The sequence below is a fragment of the Petromyzon marinus genome, chromosome 26, assembly GCF_048934315.1.
Source record: "Petromyzon marinus isolate PM22_M1 ecotype Great Lakes invasive population chromosome 26, UKy_Petmar_22M1.pri1.0, whole genome shotgun sequence".
Lineage (NCBI taxonomy): Eukaryota > Metazoa > Chordata > Hyperoartia > Petromyzontiformes > Petromyzontidae > Petromyzon > Petromyzon marinus.
This window is the reverse complement of record NC_133692.1, coordinates 1,502,501-1,510,212: the sequence shown is the minus strand read 5'-3', so window position 1 is coordinate 1,510,212 and position 7,712 is coordinate 1,502,501. Positions and strand designations below refer to the sequence as shown.

General features: G+C 51.2%; 1 protein-coding gene across 1 annotated transcript in view; it reads left to right on the top strand.

Moving 5' to 3' along the window:
* The first annotated feature begins 4,919 nt into the window (after positions 1-4,919).
* UBALD1 (UBA like domain containing 1) overlaps positions 4,920-7,712 on the top strand; it is a 21,922-nt gene continuing 19,129 nt past the window's right edge. The window contains exon 1 of the mRNA XM_076069843.1: positions 4,920-5,045. The gene's annotated coding sequence lies outside the window, so the exon portion shown is untranslated. The remainder of the gene's footprint in view (positions 5,046-7,712) is intronic.

Sequence of the window (7,712 nt, the reverse complement as noted above, 5' to 3'; positions counted from 1 at the left end):
ACGCCCGCTGGCAGGAGGTCACGGGGCAGACCCAAGTGCCACGGGTCGACTGACTAAGATGACTGGCTGATGCACCACCTGTGCCCCCTACTGTGCCAACCTGCTGTGCTTTAGCCACCCGGCGCTCCGCTCGTTGTTGTGAGCGTCGCTCCTCCGCCCCCGTTGTTGTTGGAGGGCGACTGCCTCCAACTGCCCAGCATCCTTCACGAGCCTCCTCCACAGAGGCCGATCTTGACACCGCTGGTACCAGTAATCGGCAAGTCCACTCAGCTCCACGTCCTCCTGTACCACATCACTCCATCTCTTCTCTAGCCCGTACCGTGCCCGTTTAGCCCCCTCAATCCGACCGAACAAAAGCTGTTTCGGCATGCGGTGGCTGGGCATGCGGGCTACATGACCCAGCCAACGCAGCCTTGCCTGCCGGAGTAGCTCACCGATGGGATCTTGCCCAGATCTTTCAAAGATTTGTGAGCTCCTCACACAATCCAGCCTGGTTAAACCCAGGATGGATCGTAGGCAGGCTAGCCTAAATTTTTCTAACCGGCGAAGATGTTCCATTAGGGGGGTCCACGTTTCGCAAGTGTAGAGAAGGGAGGGAATGACCGTGGCCGAGAAGACCTGAAGCTTAGTGCGGAGCGACAGACCAGGTAGCTTCCACACAGCGTTACGCTACCAATGAAAAGATATTGCCGCTCGACTGATTCGGAGTGAGACCTCTGTTGTTAAATTGGAGCCGGTCATAAGCACACTGCCCAGGTATGGGAAACTCTCCACTCGCTCCACGACTGCCCCATCACCGATTGGGAGTTGTGGGGGTGGAGTGTCCGATGGTACAAAATACCCAGGCAAGTGCTTAGTTTTGGTGGGGCTGATGGTAAGGCCCCATCTCTTAGTAGCACGCTCCAGTCTCAGCAGCAGCGTCTCCAGCTCCTCCTCTGAATGAGCAGCTATTACCAAATCATCGGCATACATAACGTGGTTGAGCAATAGGGAGCCATCCCTTCACCGCACTCGGGCATCGATCAGCCTCCCATTATATCTGTACCAAATGGAGATTCCCCCGGTACAGCTATTGAAGGCTTCACCACCCCACACACACACATAACCTGCAAGGTATTTAAAGTGATGTCGCTCAAACATACCCTGTCAACCCACACGATTTAAGCCCGTGTTCTTTTCCAGGGACATTTAGTTTTAAGGTCCAAACGGCATGCAACTGTTTAAATACGGGCAAACCCCCCCCCCCCCCCCCCCCAATAATGTCTTCCATAATAGGTTTTTTTGGGTTAGATCGCAGAAATATAAATGTGCCGTTAAACCCGCCACCACCCGACGGCCAATGAGTAAGGTTTGTCACGTAAACAAAACATGCTAATTCTTTACTAGTCCAGCACACCAGTACAGCACATCGGTGTGTTGGAGAGCAAATCCACAACACTTTTTTTTTGTATTCTTAGTTTTTTCGGTAAAGTCACGTTGAAGGGAAACAACAAAATAATAATATATGTAAAACAATAAAAAAATTCTCACGACGTTTCGACCATAACTCAAACGGTTATCTTCAGGTGTGTTGCTTTGCATAAATTTATTTTTAAACGGCGCATTTATTTATTTATAAAAAAAAATTAATTCCCAGCCACGGCTAACATTCTTCATTGACCGGCGTGGTGAAATTTGGTCAAATAATCCGCACCTCCGATTAGCACGGTTGGCTTGGTACAGTGCGAAAGAAGTTCAACATACATACAGTATATACATGGCACGGAAAAAAACTATAATCCAGCACTGGAAACATAAAGGACTGTACATTATTATTGTTAATGTGCATTATGGCATAAAAGTTGTAGGTTAGGTAGAGTAACATTTGTGCATCACACGTATGAGAAGATTGTACTTTATAGTCCATGGACATGTATTTCTTCAAGCCAAACAGCTGGGCAATGCCAGGAAGTAAATTTGTCTTGGCTAAATTCTTAATGAGGCCTTTACCAGGCATCGAGGTTACAGAACGTTTTCTCTGGTCATTGCTAAAGGCATATTGGTAGTTTTTAACTTTATGCATCTTTAACACATGTAATGTTGCAAATGTAGTACAGCAGGTTGTTGAATAGCATGCCATCCTGACAAACTAAGCGACTTAAAAAAAAACATAGTTTAATTTAATGAAGCTTCAAACCACTGTCACGTATTTTGATGGACAGAGTTCGTATCTCCAACATTTTCGTCAGTGGCATGTTCTTATAATCTAAGCATAATGTAAGTACGCGTCATTTAGTATTGTGTACATGTTGTTTTTGTTACACGATCTGCCGCACCTGCCATTGTTCACGAATGTACGCAATGTCGATTCATAAAATAACGTCATGATTCACAATTGTGCAACACCAGGATTGTGCCCGTTCACTGACCCACCACCCTTTGCCACGCGTGCCTCCACACAAATCCCAGTCATTGACACACACGCACGCCCGTGTTTGCTCAGTTTTTGAGCACGTAATTCACTTGGCGTTGAGAAATGTTCCACCTTGCGCATTTCCTTCCGTTTTGTAGAGAAACGTGTACAAATATTTATGGAAGTACACACGGAGCTAGATAATGCACGCTGGAACCGATTCTACGCAATGTTAACCGCCGTTGGTCAACGCTGGCTCATATGACATTAAATTATGACTGCAACCCAGGCCAGCCGACAAAAAAAATATATAAACATAGTAATACAGTACAGCCATCTGTGTTTCACGAATGTTTCTCATTTTATGGGTTTCCATTGTATTAAAACCAACTTATTTTCCTGTAATGGATCGGATCGTGGACTTTTACTTGGCACTGCGGTCAAACTTTGTTTTGCTTGCTTTATATCCCTGGCACGTGTCTTTTGTTTCCCTGAAGGATATGTATCGCAGTCCATACCCTTTGAAATTCTGCAGACATGAATAACCCAACTCTCCAGGCTTTAAAATGCGGGGGGCGTAAAATCCCTTCGTCAGTTTGGCAGGTTGAGCATCGGCGTGATGCCACCGTGCGTGCCATGACACGCATCCCACCGCTAGAGGGCACCCTTTCAAAAACAAACGTGTCCTCTGAATTTGCCTTCATGGACAGGCACTCGTCGACTTACCAACATTCGACTTACGAACTTTCAGAGATAAGAGCAAACCTTCCCGTAGTGTCCAGTCGCAGCTGTTGGAACCAAGAGTCGTTAAGTTCAACCGCCGCGCAATAGCTGGCGGTGGTGGCCTCTACACCTGCAGAACGTGAAGAACCAGTTGGACTTAGGAACAAATCGACTTACGAACAGAACTCTGGAACCTAACTTGTTCGTTAAGTAGAGCAGTCCCTGTACATAGATTCGATTGTTTACAAGAATGAAACAACAACCCACAATTCTGTCTTTTTACAGTGCAATGTAACCACTATACTTGTCGTTGCCGCAGTAAAACATATGAGATATTTACGTGTTAAAGAGGTGACTAGGTATCATGAACTGGAGCACGTTACTTATCCTTTGTGTCCCAGGCGATCATTTCGCCATAACCGGCATTTTTGCAAACCGACAGTGAAAGATAAAACCACTGTAGTAGGTCCACGCTTTGCACCGTCTCTGTTCTAGCGTATGGCAAGAATCATACAGTGGGTTCTGCGCAGTGAAGTGTGTATTCCACTGACTTCTGTAGTGTGGTGAAGTCGCGACCAAGCGCTTGATTTCTATTAAAAACAAACCAGCACCGTAAAGACTGAGGGCAGAGTGAACTCAAAATACATCCACACAGCCTCCCCCCCACAACGCTCGCTGCTCCTAACGCCCCCACCACCAAAGACAAACCATCCTCCCCCATGGCCTTCACAGAGTGTTGGGGCAGGCGCTGTTAGCGAGCCGGGCACTGTGACACAATGGGGGGGGGGGGGGGGGGTGACCCAACTCCATGCCCGACCCGCCTTTGTCTCCCTAGTGGCGATGTTTACACACCGCACCAGGTACTCATTTATGGCTGAGTCGACCTAGGGGGAGGGGCCCTAGGAACCGGTTCAGAATAATCGTCACTGGTGTTGTGGTGGCCGTGAGCGGGAATCGAACTCGGGCCGACCGGGGTTCGTGGCACACAACCCGGGCACCACCACCCATTGTAAGTGCCCTACCTTGTTACAGACCAAATCAGACCTGATTGGTCAGCCTGAGCCTTTATAAATCTCAACGTTCATCCTATAAAGTCCCATCACAAGGGAGACACACAAGCAAATAGACAACAATGTTTGCCCGTATTGAAATGTCAGTACGCCGTATGGGCATGACAACTCAATTTCCCTGCACAAGGAGAATACGGAGTGAGCCGTGTGTGGGTTGACACGGTGTGGGCACATTGCGCTAACCGCTACACCACCGTCAGTACCACCACCACCACCACTCCCCACCACCACCACCACTCCCCACCACCACCACCACTCCCCACCACCACCACCACTCCCCACTACCACCACCACTCCCCACCACCACTCCCCACCACCACCACCACTCCCCACCACCACCACTCCTCCCCGCCACCACCACTCCTCCCCACCACCACTCCTCCCCACCACCACCACTCCCCACCACCACCACTCCTCCCCACCACCACCACTCCTCGCCACCACCACCACTCCCCACCACTCCTCCCCACCACCACTCCTTGCCACCACCACTCCTCCCCACCACCACCACCACTCCCCACCACCACCACTCCTCCCCACCACCACTCCTCCCCAACACCACCACTCCTCCCCACCACCACCACTCCCCACCACCACCACTCCCCACCACCACCACTCACCACCACTCCCCACCACTCCCCACCACCACTCCCCACCACTCCCCACCACCACCACTCCCCACCACCACTCCTCCCCACCACCACCACCACTCCCCACCACCAATCCCCACCACCACCACTCCTCCCCACCACCACCACCACTCCCCACCACGCCAGCCCCAGCAGCAGCGGCGCCTCTCGGTGCGGAGGGAGGCGCTCGACGCGCTCCGTGGTGTGGCAGGGCACCTGAAGGGTTGGGGGGTGAGCGTCTTGGTGTGCTGGTGGTGGTGGTGGTGAGTGTCTTGGTGTGCTGGTGGTGGTGAGTGTCTTGGTGTGCTGGTGGTGGTGGTGGTGAGTGTCTTGGTGTGCTGGTGGTGGTGGTGAGTGTCTTGGTGTGCTAGTGGTGAGTGTCTTGGTGTGCTAGTGGTGGTGGTGGTGAGTGTCTTGGTGTGCTGGTGGTGGTGAGTGTCTTGGTGTGCTAGTGGTGAGTGTCTTGGTGTGCTAGTGGTGAGTGTCCTGGTGTGCTAGTGGTGAGTGTCTTGGTGTGCTAATGGTGAGTGTCTTGGTGTGCTGGTGGTAGTGGTGGTGAGTGTTTGGTGTGCTGGTGGTGAGTGTCTTGGTGTGCTGGTGGTGGTGGTGAATGTTTGGTGTGCTGGTGGTGAGTGTTTGGTGTGGTGCTGGTGGTGAGTGTTTGGTGTGGTACTGCTGGTGAGTGTTTGGTGTGCTGCTGGTGTTCAGTGTTTGGTGTGGTGATGGTGGTGAGTGTCTTGGTGTGCTGGTGGTGAGTGTCTTGGTGTGCTGGTGGTGGTGGTGGTGGTGAGTGTCTTGGTGTGCTGGTGGTGAGTGTCTTGGTGTGCTGGTGGTGGTGGTGAGTGTCTTGGTGTGCTGGTGGTGAGTGTCTTGGTGTGCTGGTGGTGGTGGTGAGTGTCTTGGTGTGCTGGTGGTGAGTGTCTTGGTGTGCTGGTGGTGGTGGTGGTGGTGAGTGTCTTGGTGTGCTAGTGGTGAGTGTCTTGGTGTGCTGGTGGTGGTGGTGAGTGTCTTGGTGTGCTGGTGGTGGTGGTGAGTGTCTTGGTGTGCTAGTGGTGAGTGTCTTGGTGTGGTGGTGGTAGTGGTGGTGAGTGTTTGGTGTGCTGGTGGTGAGTGTCTTGGTGTGCTGGTGGTGGTGGTGAATGTTTGGTGTGCTGGTGGTAGTGAGTGTTTGGTGTGGTGCTGGTGGTGGTGAGTGTTTGGTGTGATGCTGGTGGTGAGTGCTGTGGTGCTGGTGGTGAGTGTTTGGTGTGGTGCTGGTGGTGAGTGTTTGGTGTGGTGATGGTGGTGAGTGTTTGCTGTGGTGCTGGTGGTGAGTGTTTGGTGTGGTACTGCTGGTGAGTGTTTGGTGAGTGTAGTTATTGTGTCACAGTCCTCCCCTGTGTGCGTTGTTAAATTATTACACCCTGGGGCTTCTCGTGATTTCGTGGTGGTGGTTGTGGTGGTTGTGGTGGTGGTTGTGGTGGTGGTTGTAGTGGTTGTGGTGGTGGTTGTGGTGGTGGTTGTGGTGGTGATTGTGATGATTGTGGTGGTGGTTGTGGTGGTGGTTGTGGTGGTGGTTGTGGTGGTTGTGGTGGTGGTTGTAGTTGTTGTAGTGGTGATTATGGTGGTGGTTGTGGTGGTGGTTGTAGTGGTTGCGGTGGTTGTGATTATGGTGGTTGTGGTGGTTGTAGTGGTGGTTGTGGTGGTGGTTGTGGTGGTGGTTGTGGTGGTTGTAGTGGTGGTTGTGGTGGTGGTTGTTGTAGTGGTTGTGGTGGTTGTAGTGGTTGTGGTGGTGGTTGTAGTGGTTGTTGTAGTGGTTGTAGTGGTTGTGGTTGCAGTGGTTGTGGTTGTAGTGGTGGTTGTAGTGGTTGTGGTGGTGGTTGTAGTGGTTGTGGTGGTGGTTGTAGTGGTTGTGGTGGTTGTGGTGGTTGTAGTGGTTGTTGTGGTGGTTGTAGTGGTTGTAGTGGTTGTGGTGGTGGTTGTAGTGGTTGTGGTGGTGGTGGTTGTATTGGTTGTGGTTGTAGTGGTTGTGGTGGTGGTTGTGGTGGTGGTTGTAGTGGTTGTTGTTGTGGTGGTTGTAGTGGTTGTGGTGGTTGTGGTGGTGGTTGTAGTGGTTGTGGTGGTTGTGGTGGTTGTAGTGGTTGTTGTGGTGGTTGTAGTGGTTGTAGTGGTTGTGGTGGTGGTTGTAGTGGTTGTTGTTGTGGTGGTTGTAGTGGTTGTGGTGGTTGTGGTGGTGGTTGTGGTGGTTGTGGTGGTTGTAGTGGTTGTTGTGGTGGTTGTAGTGGTTGTGGTGGTGGTTGTAGTGGTTGTTGTTGTGGTGGTTGTAGTGGTTGTGGTGGTGGTTGTAGTGGTTGTGGTGGTTGTAGTGGTTGTTGTGGTGGTTGTAGTGGTTGTAGTGGTTGTGGTGGTGGTTGTAGTGGTTGTTGTTGTGGTGGTTGTAGTGGTTGTGGTGGTTGTGGTGGTGGTTGTAGTGGTTGTTGTTGTGGTGGTTGTAGTGGTTGTGGTGGTGGTTGTAGTGGTTGTGGTGGTGGTTGTGGTGGTTGTAGTGGTTGTTGTTGTGGTGGTTGTAGTGGTTGTGGTGGTGGTTGTAGTGGTTGTGGTTGTGGTGGTTGTAGTGGTTGTGGTTGTAGTGGTTGTGGTTGTAGTGGTTGTGGTGGTGGTTGTAGTGGTTGTTGTTGTGGTTGTAGTGGTTGTGGTGGTTGTGGTTGTAGTGGTTGTGGTGGTTGTAGTGGTTGTTGTGGTGGTTGTAGTGGTTGTAGTGGTTGTGGTGGTGGTTGTAGTGGTTGTTGTTGTGGTGGTTGTAGTGGTTGTGGTGGTTGTGGTGGTGGTTGTAGTGGTTGTGGTGGTTGTAGTGGTTGTTGTGGTGGTTGTAGTGGTTGTAGTGGTTGTGGTGGTGGTTGTTGTTGTGGTGGTTGTAGT